At 40.6% G+C, this 13,270-nt stretch overlaps 1 protein-coding gene across 2 annotated transcripts in view; it reads left to right on the forward strand.

The window, feature by feature from the left end:
* Positions 1–13,270, forward strand: part of LOC132824197 (uncharacterized) — a 250,957-nt gene that overhangs the window by 58,674 nt on the left and 179,013 nt on the right. For both annotated transcript variants that reach the window (XM_060838491.1, XM_060838492.1), the window contains exon 2: positions 4,968–5,081. The gene's annotated coding sequence lies outside the window, so the exon portion shown is untranslated. The remainder of the gene's footprint in view (positions 1–4,967; positions 5,082–13,270) is intronic.

Genomic DNA, 13,270 nt, shown 5'->3' on the forward strand with positions numbered 1-13,270 from the left:
GCCAGAGAGAATAGTGATTGAGTGAGAAAAGAAACCAAGAGAGAAGAGACACATCTAGAGCAGGGCTGCTGTTGAAATATAAAAATATGCAAAAAGCAATTAAAAAGAAACAAAATGTGTAGAGATTAAGGTCTGAAATTGTTGAATTCATTGTTGAGCCTGTATAATGCACGTAATTGAAAGATGAAGTGCCGTTCCTCAGGCTTGTGTTGAGCTTTACTATAACAGAAAACATCTAATCACTGCGAGAGTTTCTGAAACAACCTTCTTTTCAGATAGTGAGTTCCAGATTCCCACCACTCCCTAAGTGAAAAAAGATCCTCTTCAACTCTTCTCTTAGCTTTCTGCCTCTTAGATCTATTCCCCCTGGTTATTTACCTCTCTACTAATGGAAAAAGTACTTCTTATTTATCCTATCTGTGGCCAACATAATCTTATACACTCTATTAGGTCTCTCTTCAACTTTCATTGCTACAAGGGTAACAACCCTTGTATATCCAATCATTTCTCACATCTCAGACCTTCCAGCCAGTCAGACTCCTGGTGAATTTCCTCTGCACCCTCTGTATTACAGTCACATCCTTCCCAAAATGTGGTGACTAGAACTACACACTCTAGTTCTGACCTAACAACAGTTTTTAAGCAATTTAAGCATAACCTCCTTGCTTTTGTGTTCTGTGCCTCAATTAATAAATACAAAAATCCCATTTGCCACCTTTAGCCACTTTATCTATCTGCCTTATTACTTTCAAGGTTATTTGAATGTCCACACCATGTTCCCTCTGGTCTTCAGCCCGGTAATAAAGTTTTGTTTTATGGCTATCCTCCTCACTATTTCCCATCCTACCAATTTTCATATCATCCACAAACTTGTTGTTCATATCCCCTAAAGTTATGTCCAAATCATTAATTACACCACAAACAACAAGGGCTCCAGTATTGAGCCCTGTAGATTGCCACAGAAAACTGTCTTCCAGTCACAAAAACATTCTTCTTCCACCGCCTTGTGCTTGTTGCCTCTCAGCTAATTTTGCCTTAATTTACCTGGACTGTTATTTTCTTGACCAGTCTGCCGTGAGTTATCAAGAGCCTAGTACAGTCCATGTGGAACACATCAAATCCTTATCAAGACCCTTGGTCACCTTCTCAAAAGCTTAAATCAAATTTGTCAAACATGACCTTCCCTCCCTCATTAATCTTTGTCTCTTCAAATGCAGATATATTCTGTCTCTCAGACTTCTTTCCAATAACATGCCCATCACTGAGATTAAACTGACTGGCCACCTTGACTTTTTTGTTAAAAATAAAAAAGCCTCTCACATTTTCTTTCTACATTTGGTATTCATTGCTTCAGTCTGTTATTTGTTGCAGAAGTCCTGACCTGAATCATCATCTCCTCATTCCTGTTCATGTCACTCATTGGCTCATGCCCCAAGAGGACATTGGCTTCATTTTTATCCACTGAACTTTTGTTTCAGAGCATGGCTGAGTGGAGGAAAGTAACGCTCAACAACCTAATTGGCAAACCCTTATCCCAAAGCATGTCCATTGTGTTTTCAGCTCACCCTGTTTGCCAAATCTCTGAAAATAGTATGTCCCGGGTTTCCAGCATTTCAGCAAGCAGACAATAGCTGGACATGGAGGTCATAATGTACTTCAGTAGATTGCATTTTACACTCTTCAGCAAAATCATAGAACTACCTCAGTTGCTGTGTTCGATTTGCAGAAAAGCCAAGTGAGAACATACCCTGAGAATAATGTTTTCTGCATCAACAACAATGGTTTAAACAGCATGCCTTGCTGCATTGTACAAAGTATAAGATCAATTGTCCTATGAATATCTTTTGGTTTTTGCTTTATACTATTGTGCTTTTTATAATCAATGCTTGCATTGTCAGCTGAATATAAGGGAAGTCTCCCTTGGCTGGGATTGATGACAGAGTTTGGATAATATCCCTGGTTGCTTCAGAGTTTTCCTGCTAACAGTATAGAAGTTCAAAATTAATGCTGGATCCTTTTCTCAAAATTGAACTATCTCAAAGCCAAAGCAAAAACCTTTATTGCACTCTTGTTTCAGGCATCAATTGCCAAAGAAAATAAAAGGTCATTTGCTTGAATGTAACACAAGTGCTTCTGTGCAAGTTATAACTTTGGAGCATTCTCGTTGTGTTTTTGCCTTTGTTTTCGCCTTTGTTTTCCTATAGGTCAGCTGTCACATTAGAGAAGCAATTGTAGATTTACAGTCATAGAGTCATAGAGCTGTAGACCATGGAAACAGACCCTCCTGTCAAATCCCTTCGTGCTGACCAGATATGCTAAATTAATCTTGTCCCATTCACCAGCATTTGGCCCATATTCCTCTAAACTCATCCTATTCATATACTCATCACGATGCCTTTCAAATGTCATCCACTAAACCTCCAATTTTGCAGTCATCTGCAATCTTATCAATTATATCTCCTATGTTCACATCCAAATCTTTTATATAAATGACGAAAGTCAATGGACACAGAACCGATTTTTGTGGCACACCACTGGCCACAGGCTTTCAGTCTATGAAGTAACACTCCACCACCACCACCACCCCTGTCTTCTACCAGTTCTGTATCCAAATTGCTAGTTCTCCCTGTAATCCATGTGATCTAACCTTGCTAACAAGTCTAGTTTGGTAGTTCATAGTAATAGAAGCAAGAGTAGGTCATTTGGCCTGTCAAACCTGCTCCACTATTCATTAAGATCATGGCTGATCTATCCATTGTCTCAGCTCCTCCTACCTGCATTATCCCCATGACCTTTAACTCCCCTACCATGCAAAAACTCATCCAACTGTGTCTTGAATGGACTTAATGAAGCTGTCTCTAATGCTTCCTTGGGCAGAAAGTTCCAAAATTTCACTACTCTTTGGGAAAAGTAATTCCTCCTCATCTCTGTCCTAAATCCATGCCCCCTAATCTTGAGGCCATGTCCCTAGTCCTAGTCTGACACACCAGTGGAAACAACTTGCCTGCCTCTATCTTATCTATCCCTTTCATAATTTGATATGTTTCTATAAGATTCCCTCTCAATCTTCAAAATTCTAGCGATTACAGTCCCAGACGGTTCAACCCCTCCTCATAGAGTAACCCCATATCTTTGGAATAAACCTGGTGATATCCTTTGCACTATCTCCAAAGACAGTATATCCTTCAAGTAATGAAACCAGAACTGCGCACAATATAGCATGTGGAGTTTCACCAACACCTTGCACAATTCCAGCAGAACCTCCCTGCTCTTAAATTCAATCCCTCTACCATGAGGAAGCTTGTTGAACGCCTTACTAAAGTCCACATGGATCAGATCCACCACTCTGTTAGTGAGATACTATTTCCCATGCACTAAGCCATGTTGACTATCTCTCATCAATCCTTACCTTTCCAAATACATATAAATTCTGTCCCTCAGGCTCCCCTCCAAAACTTGCCCACTACTGATGTCAGGCTCACTGGTCTGTAATTAATTCCCTGGCTTTTCCTTACCACCTTCCTTAAATAGTGGCACCCTGTTGGCCAATCAGTAGTGTTCTGACACTTCACTAGTAGTTGTTGATTAAATCTCAGCAAGGGGCCCTGCAATCACTTCCCACGCTTCCCACAGAGTTCAGGGTACACCTGATCAGTTCCTGGGGATTTATGCATCTTTATGCATTTTAATTAGATTAGATTAGACTTAGTGTGGAAACAGGCCCTTCGGCCCAACAAGTCCACACCGACCCACCGAAGCTCAACCCACCCATACCCCTACATTTACCCCTACCTAACACTATGGGCAATTTAGCATGGCCAATTCACCTGACTCGCACATCTTTGGACTGTGGGAGGAAACCGGAGCACCCGGAGGAAACCCACGCAGACACGGGGAGAACGTGCAAACTCCACACAGTCAGTCGCCTGAGTCAGGAATTGAACCCGGGTCTCAGGCGCTGTGAGGCAGCAGTGCTAACCACTGTGCCACCGTGCTGCCCACTGCCACCGTGCCGCCCACCATTCTTTATCGACTTCTTGCTGTAGCCCTATAAGACTGGTGGTGCCTCACAACATAGTCCAGCAGCAATCACTTTACTGTTTTGAGATAACAGAGGCAATTTAGAAAAAGAACGCAATAATGATGCACCTGCAATTTGAGTATTAAATTTATGCTTTTCTGGCAAAATATGTAAATTCACAACATCTTTTCTTTGGTGTCTAACATTAATATCACAATGGGCACATACTGTAGGATATGTGATGCTCTCACTTCCTGCTTTTTACTATGAAATCACTTGTTTTTGACATTCTGTTCCAGATTGAACAACATCTTTTACTTGAGCGTTTTGCCAATGAGGATGAAACGATACAATCCTTTTTTACATGAGTTTTTGCCAATCTGTAAATGATTTCATATGACTGATATCCCAGTTTTTTTCTAACTAAAATCATTGTTTGATATTGATTCCAAGCCTTTAAAACATTTTCATTGATCAGCAACTGATGGCTTGGGCCCATCAATAACTGACCATCTCCTCAGGCTGGATCATTATATTTCAAACTTTAAAATAATGAATTCAAGCAGATTGTGTCTGAGACTTGCATGTAGCCAGATGCAGTGAAAGTTGCATTACAGATTATATAAAATAAACTTGAACAGATTTTTTTCAATAATTTTCCAGATTGAAAGTTTTAAATCTCAGATATCTTCATTGCGATTTTTCTTTTGAATAAGATTTAATGAGTTGAAAAATGCTGCGTATTTAATTATCTGACTTTGAAGTAGTTCTGACTGATTAAATGTTATTTTCCCTGTTTTAATAACCTGAAATGTTGTAGGACAACATTTTATTGATCATATTAGGTAAGATTTGAAATTGTTTTCAAATCAAATATATTTTAAAAATTTAAACAAATTTTTAATATTAATTCAGTGTGTTTCGGTTCATCTCTATTATTCCATAGGTACAAGGCACCAGTTTTGATCACTTCTAAGATTTTGAAGACAACGTGGTTGAATTCAGGAAACAGGCACAAACTAATTTTAGAAAAGCTGGCTGCTCACAGAATGAAAATAGGGTAAACAATGTTTTGTATCTATTTCAAAACTTATAAAAGTTTGCAACATGAATAATATTGGAAATGCATTCTTCAGCTGTGTTTTAACTGCTGCAAGATGTAAAGCATTTGAATGATATAGTGCCATAGCTATGCAAAAAGAAAAGAAAATCATAACAGATAAACCTTGTATAAGTTCACTGTTAAGTTAAAGTACCAGCTTCCAGCATTGTAAAGTGCAATACAAGAACTATTAATCCAAATTTTGCTCCTGCAACTGGCATCAATGCTGCCTAGGTCCATACCGGTATGACCTACTGACTAATTTCTGAATGGCACTGAAATATTTAATGCTAACAAGAGTCAACAAACATGTTGGTTTCCTATTATTTCAAATATTTGACTTTAAGTTCATAAAGTTGCCAGATTGTTTGTCAATAGGTTCATTGATAGATCATGTAGAAATTTTTAAACTTTGTTTTATTTTGTACTGTAAGTGTATTGGTTATTTTGAAGCTTGGATGTCGCAAGGCTACTTTTTGGGACATTCTCATGCTTAATTTTACAGATGATACAAACCTTGGAAGTATTGTGAACAGTGAAGAGTATATTGTGGAACTTCAAAATGCCATAGACAACAGGTGGACAAATGGCAGAGGAGAATTAGAGCAATGAAATGTGAAGTGATTCATTGTGGTTGAAACAATACCAAAAGGCAAAATAAACTAAAGGTTACATTTTATAAAGTTAATGCAGGAGCAGAGCACCTATGAGTTTATGTACATAATTATTTGAAGGTGGCAGAACAGGTTGTGAGAATAATTATAAAGCATATGCATCTTGAGCTTTAATAATTGAAACACAAGAGTACAGAAGCATGAAAGTTTTGTTAAATCTGTATGTAACACCGGTTTGATCTCAAATGGAATACTGTGTCCAGTTCTAAGCACTACAGTTACATGAAGGATGTGAAGGCATTAGAGAGGATATAAAGAATATTCATGAGAATGTTTCCAAAGATGTCAACTTCAGTTATGTAGATAAATTGGAAAAATTGGGACTGTTCTCCATGGAGAGTAGACGGTTATGAAGCTTAATGGGAGAGGAATCCAAAATCACAAGGGTTTTGGACAGAGTAGGTAGGGAGAAACTGTTCTCATTCATGGATGGATCGACCATTCATGGTCACAGATATTTCATCATAGAGATATGCAGCATGGAAACAGACTCTTTGGTCGAACTTGTCCATGCCAACCAGATATCCTAAATTAATCTAGTCCCATTTAGCCTATATCCGTCTAACCCCTTCCTATTCATGTACCCATCCAGATACTTTTTAAATGTTGGAATTGTACAGCCTCCACCATTTCCTTGGGCAGCTCATTCCATACATGCACCATTCTTTGCGTGAAAAATTTGCCCCTTTGACCCCTCTTAAATCTTGCCCCTCTCACCATAAAGCTATGGCCTCTAGTTCTAGACTTCCCCACCCCAGGGAACAAAAACCTTGTGTATTCACCCTACCGATGCCTGTCATCATTTTATAAACTTCAATAAGGTCACCCCTCAGTCTCAATGCTCTAGGGGAAACAGCCCCAGCCTATTCAGCATCTCCATATAGCTCACGCCTTCTAACTCTGGCAACATCCTTGTAAATCCTTTCTGAACCCTTTCAAGTTTTCAATAGGAAAGTGACCTAACCAATGTCCTGTATAGCTGCAACATGACCTCCCAACTCCAATACTCTGTGCTCTGACCAAGAACGTTAAGCATGCCAAACACCTTCTTCACTGTTCGAACTACCTGTGACTCTACTTTCAAGGAATGATGGCACTCCAAGGTCTCTTTGTTCAGCAACACTCCACAGGACTTTACCATTAAGTATATACGTCATGCTCTGATTTGCTTTTCCAAAATGTAGCACCTGGCATTTAATTAAATTAAACTCCATTTGTCACTCCTCAGCCCATTGGCCCACCTGATCAAAGTCCCATTGTAGTCTAAGGTAACCTTCTTTACTGTCCACTACACCTCCAATTTTGGTGTTATCTGCAAACTTACTAACTCTACCCCCTATGTTCAGATCCAAATCATTCATATAAATGATGAAAAGCAGTGCACCCAGTACCGATCCTTGAGGCACATCACTGGTCACAGGCCTCCAGTCTGAAAAGCAGCCCTCCACCACCAGCCTGTATCTTCTACCTTTAGCCATTTAGATATTGAACTGGCTCAATTTTCCCTGTATTCCATGAGATCTAACCTTGCTAGCTAGTCTGCTTTTGAGGAACCTTATCGAATGCCTTACTAAAGTCCATATAGATTACGTCTACTGCTCTGATGTCATCAATTCTCCTTGTTATTTCTTCAAAAAACTCCATTAAGTTCGTGAGATATGATTTCCCATGCTCCAAGCCATGGATTCTCATTAACCCTATTTGCGATCTCATGTCACCTTTTTGCCCTCCTGACTTCCCTCTTAAGTATGTTTCTACTGCCTTTTATACTTTTCTAAGGATTTGTTTGATCTCTCCAGTCTATACCTGACATATGCTTCCTTTTTTTTAACCAAAGCCTCAATTTCTTTAGTCATCCAGCTTTCCCTACAAGTACCAGCCTTTCCGTTCACTCTAACAGGAATATACTGTCTCTGGACTCCCGTTAACTAATTTTTGGAGGCTTCCCATTTTCCAGCCTTCCCTTTACCTCTGAACATCTGCCCCCAGTCAACTTTTGAAAGTTCTCGTCTAATACCATCAAAATTAGCCTTCATTCAATTTAGAACTTCAACTTTTCGGTCTGATCCACCTTCTTCCATCACTGTTTTAAAACTAATAGAATTACCGTTGCTGGCCCCAAAGTGCTCCCCCCACTGACACCTCAGTCACCTGCCCTGCCTTATTTCCCAAGAGTAGGTCAAGTTTTGCACCTTCTCTAGTAGGTACATTCACATCTTGAATCAAAAAATGTTCTTGTACAAATTCCTCTCTGTCTAAACCCTGAACACTATGGCAATCCCAGTCTCTGTTTGGAAAGTGAAAATCCCTTATCATAACCACCCTATTATTCTTACAAACAACTGAAATCTCCTTCCAAATTTATCTCAATTTCTCTCTATTTGGGAGGTCAATAATAAAATCCCAATAAGGTGATCATCCTTTTCTTATTTCTCAGTTCCACCCAAATAACATCCCTGGATGTATTTCTGGGAATATCCTCCCTTAGTACAGTTGCAATGCTATCTCTTATCAAAAACACCACTCACCCACCTCTCTTGTCCCCCTTAATATCCTTCCTTTTGCATTTGTATCTTGGAACATTAAGCTGCCAGTCATGTCCATCCCTGAGTCACATATCTGTAATTAATATGATATCCCAGTCCCATGTTTTTAACCATGCCCTGACTTCATCTGCCTTCCCTGTTAGGTCTCTTGCATTGAAGTAAATTCTGTTTAATTTATCAGTCCTGCCTTTTTCTCTGCTTAATATCAGGATATGAAGGAATGGAATTCCATTGGTTCTAGCATACAGCTGACTTGACATGCTTTGGCCAGTGATGTTTGTGGAAGCTTGCAATCTTATCAGAGCAGCATTCTTCATCCAGCTATTTTTTTACTGGCAAGACAGAAGGAAACATAGCTAGCTCTCTTTCCATAGAGAGCCCCATACAGTGACCTCCCTGACACCGTAGAGTGCAAACTGCAAAATGCTTCAAATCTCTATACTAGAAGGAACAACATATAAGTGTTCATCACTACAGCCAATGTGAAACTGTTGCATTTACAGCTCTGTAGTTGGAATTGTGATTGCAGCTGGTGACAATTTTTAGTGCTCACATCATTACTGAATTATCCTGCTGAGGGGCTTCTTCTTATCCACCCTTCTCTTCCTTCCATTTGCGACAGCTTGACCTCGTCTACACTGCATCTGTTCATTCTCCAAATCTTGCTATATTTCTAAGAAAGTGCTTTCCATATTTAGAATAACAGATTTTTGCTGAATCCTTCAAGTTAGATTAATAGGCAATTCAGCATCTGACTGTAGATTTTTACAAGTTGACATAACTCCAATAAAAAGTACCCAACAGGATATTGTAGAGTAGTGGCATTCTTGGGAAGAAATTGACCAGTATCTAACCTCTGACCAGTTGACAATTTATTTCCACTACATTAGTGGCTACTTGATATATTGGTGGTGTTGGTGAGTGGGTGTGATTTGGAGGGGAGGGGACTAGGAGGAGGATGGAGAGGAGGAAGAAAGCCCTTTCTGATGCAGAATGCATTCAATTGTGAAAGGTTAAAAGAGTGTGTGTTAGCTGCAGTTAAACTCCAAATTAGTCCTGCAGATGTTATCATTAATAATGTCTGTTGGTTAAGCATGGCACAATGGTTAGCACTGGGTTTGATTCCAGGTAAAAACAAGGACTGCAGATGCTGGAAACCAGAGTCTAGATTAGAGTGGTGCTGGAAAGGCACAGCAGGTCAGGCAGCATCCGAGGAGCAGGAAAATCAACGTTTCGGGCAAAGCCCTTCATCAGGAATAGAGGCAGGGTGCCTGCAGAGTGGAGAGATAAATGAGAGGGGGCTGGGGGTAGGGAGAAAGTAGCATGGAGTACAGTAGGTGAATGGGAGTGCGGTTGGAGGTGATAGGTTAGAGAGGAGGGTGGAGTGGATAGGTGGAAAGAAAGATAGGCAGGTAGGACAGGTCATGAGGGCAGTGCTGAGCTGGAAGTTTAGAGCTGGGATGAAATGGGGGAAGGGGAAATAAGGAAACTGGTGAAATCCACATTGCCATGGGGTTGAAATGTTGCGAGGGGGAAAATGAGGTGTTCTTCCTCCAGGCGTCGGGTGGTGAGGAAGTTGTGGTAGAGGAGGCCCAGGACCTGCATGTCCTCGGCAGAGTTGGAGGGGGAATTGAAATGTTGGGCCACAGGGCGGTGGGGTTGATTGGTGCAGGTGTCCCAGCGATGTTCCCTAAAGCGCTCTGCGAGGCGGCGTCCAGCCTCCCCTGAGAGCTGCAGGACCTGGGTTTGATTCCTCCCCTGAAGGACCTGGGTTTGATTCTCGCCTTGGGTGACTTTCTGTGTGGAATTTCACGTTCTCGCCATGTCCGCGTGGATTTTTTTCAGGGTGGTCCAGTTTTCTCTCACAGTCCAAAGATGTGCAAGTGGATTGGCTTTGCTAACTTGGCCCCAAAGCCCAGGAATGTGCAGGCTTGATGGATTAGGCATAGTAAAAGCAGGGTTACAGGATAGGATGATGCAGTACAGAGAGTCAGTGTGAATTAGATGGGCCAAACGACTTCTATCTGCATTGTTGTGATTCTATGACAAGTTTAGTCTCTCTGCACACTTGTGGCAAGTGGTCACTGCACAGCACTAATTTATTTAATTAGCTGAATTTGAATTCCCCAGCTGCTCTGTGATGTGAATTCGTTTCAGTATATTATCAAGCCTGACGTCTGGATTATCAGGCAGGTTAGATAACCATGGTATTCATTGAAATTAAAATGTGCAAAACTGCAAAAAAAACTTTGTGACATCAGAAACCACAACCTTAATAAATTCAGCACACAGCAGTCTAGGTGAGGAAAGATTTGCTGAGGTGAACTTGAAGGGACATAAGATAACCAGTGTGACATTTGATATAATTTGTAACGTAAGCAAATGTATTTGGCATGAGCACCATTAAAATTCTAAGTGCACTAGCCATTAACAACCCTTATTTATCATGTGCCAACTCTGACCATGATATAATCTGTACTGCACTGCATTATCATTCTAGATTTTTTTCTTATCCTTCATTCACTATCTTGGGAAATCTGTTCTACATCTTCATTCCAGGAGCAGTGAGGACAGAATTCTTCAAATTTCTAATCTTTAAAGGTTTGTATAAATGTGAATCTTTGTTCTAAGTTCTTCTCTAGTTCTGCGCTGAAGTCCAGGTAGGTAGTCTATTTGCAATACAAAATTTTTATTCCAGATTCTGAAAGATCTTGATCTTGTTCGCCCTCTTTATCTTATGTCCCTCCAAGTTCACCTCAGCAAATCTTTCCCCATCTAGACTGCTTTGTGCTGAATTTATTGAGGTTGTGGTTTCTGATGTCATTTTTTTTGCAGTTTTGCACATTTTAATTTCAATGAATACCACGGTTATCTTACCTGCCTGATAATCCAGAAGTTATGCTCGATAATATATTGAAATGAGTTCAAATGGCAAAGGACAGCTGGGGAATTCAAATTCAGCTAATTAAATAAATATTGTTTTAAACAAATACTGATATCAGTGCTAGATATCGGAGTGCATTTGGGAAAATTAACAAACTGTGAAATTCACAACTAATCTTGGAGGAACTGTTGGGTGAAGTTCACAGCACAGAATCAGATAAGTTAATTGTTGTTTTCAGTCTGTCCAAGAGAAAGGCTGCAGTAGTGAGTATAGTGGATTCTTTCTTGATTGTGTTTTTGGAGATAATATAAGCCATAACTATTAATTTAACCTGGGGCAGTGTTTGTAGAGGAATAAAACGGTGTTATTTTCTGGGTCTGTAGATTTGTAAAGGAGCAAAAATGGCCTTTGCAGTGATGTGCACTACTTGTCAGATGTGGGAGTTTAAAGAGAGTTTAGGGGTTACTGTGGATTATATCTGCCATAAATGTTGTTGGATGTGAATCTTATCAGATCGAGTGGATCGGTTGGAGAGATAGATAGAAGCAATAAGGAATTTGCAACAGCAACAGTATGTGATGGATGGCAGTTATAGGAAGGAGGAAAAGTCTCAGATACAGTCACATAGATGGGTTAACTCCAGGAAGGGTGAGAGGGGTCGGCCCCTAGGGCAGGAATCTTTGGGGATATACCCATTTCAAACAGGTATGCTGTTTTGGAAAATGTAGGTGGTGATGGATTCTCAGGGGAATGCAGCACGAACAGCCAAGTTTCTGGTATTGAGACTGGCTTTAATGCAACGAGGGGTACGTCGGCTTCCAAGAGATCAATTGTGTTAGGGGATTCTGTAGTCAGAGGTATAGACAGACGTTTTTGTGGCCAGCAGAGAAAAAGCAGAATGGTGTGTTGTTTCCCTGGTGCCAGGATCAAGGATGTCTCAGAGAGGGTGCAGAATGTTATCACTGGGGAGAGGGGCCAGCAGGAGGTCATTGTCCATATTGGAACCAATGACATTGGGAGGGAAAAGGTTGAGACTCTGAAAGGAGATTACAGAGAGTTAGGCAGAAATTTAAAAATGAGGTCCTCAAGGGTAGTAATATCTGGATTACTCCCAGTGCTACGATCTAGTGAGGGCAGGAATAGGAGGATAGAGCAGATAGAACTTGGCTGTTCGTGCTGCATTCCCCTGAGAATCCATCACCTCCTACATTTTCCAAAAGAGCATGGCTGAGAAGTTGGTGTATGGGAGAAGGATTCACATTTTTGGATCATTGGAATCTCTTCTGGGGTAGAAGTAACCTGTACAAGAAGGGCGGATTGCACCTAATTTGAAAGGGGACTAATACACTGGCAAGGAAATTTGCGAGAACTGCTTGGGAGGATTTAAACTAGTAAGGTGGGGGGATGGGACCCAGGCAGTTAGTAAGGAAAGAGATCGATCTGAGACGGGTACAGCTGAGAACAGAAATGAGTCAAACAGGCAGGGACAAGGTAGGACTAATAAATTAAATTGCATTTATTTCAATACAATGGGCCTAACTGGGAAGGCAGATGAACTCGGGGCATGGTTAGGAACATGGGACTGGGATATCATAGCAATTATGGAAACATAGCTCCAGGATGGGCAGGACTGGCAGCTTAATGTTCCAGGATACAAATACTACAGGAAGGATAGAAAGGGAGGCAAGAGAGGAGGGGAGTGGCATTTTTGATAAGGGATAGCATTACAGCTGTGCTGAGGAAGGATATTCCCGGAAATGCATCCAGGGAAGTTATTTGGGTGAAACTGAGAAGTAAGAAAGGGATGATCTTATTGGGATTGTATTATAGACCCCCCCCCAATAGTCAGAGGGAAATTAAGAAACAAACTTGTAAGGAGATCTCAGCTATCTGGAAGAATAATAGGGTAGTTATGGTTGGGGATTTTAACTTTCCAAACATCGACTGGGACTGCCATAGTGCTAAGAGTTTAGATGGAGAGGAATTTGTTAAGTGTGTACAAGACAATTTTCTGATTCAATATGTGGATGTACCTACTAGAGA

The sequence above is a fragment of the Hemiscyllium ocellatum genome, chromosome 18 (assembly GCF_020745735.1).
Source record: "Hemiscyllium ocellatum isolate sHemOce1 chromosome 18, sHemOce1.pat.X.cur, whole genome shotgun sequence".
Taxonomy (NCBI): domain Eukaryota; kingdom Metazoa; phylum Chordata; class Chondrichthyes; order Orectolobiformes; family Hemiscylliidae; genus Hemiscyllium; species Hemiscyllium ocellatum.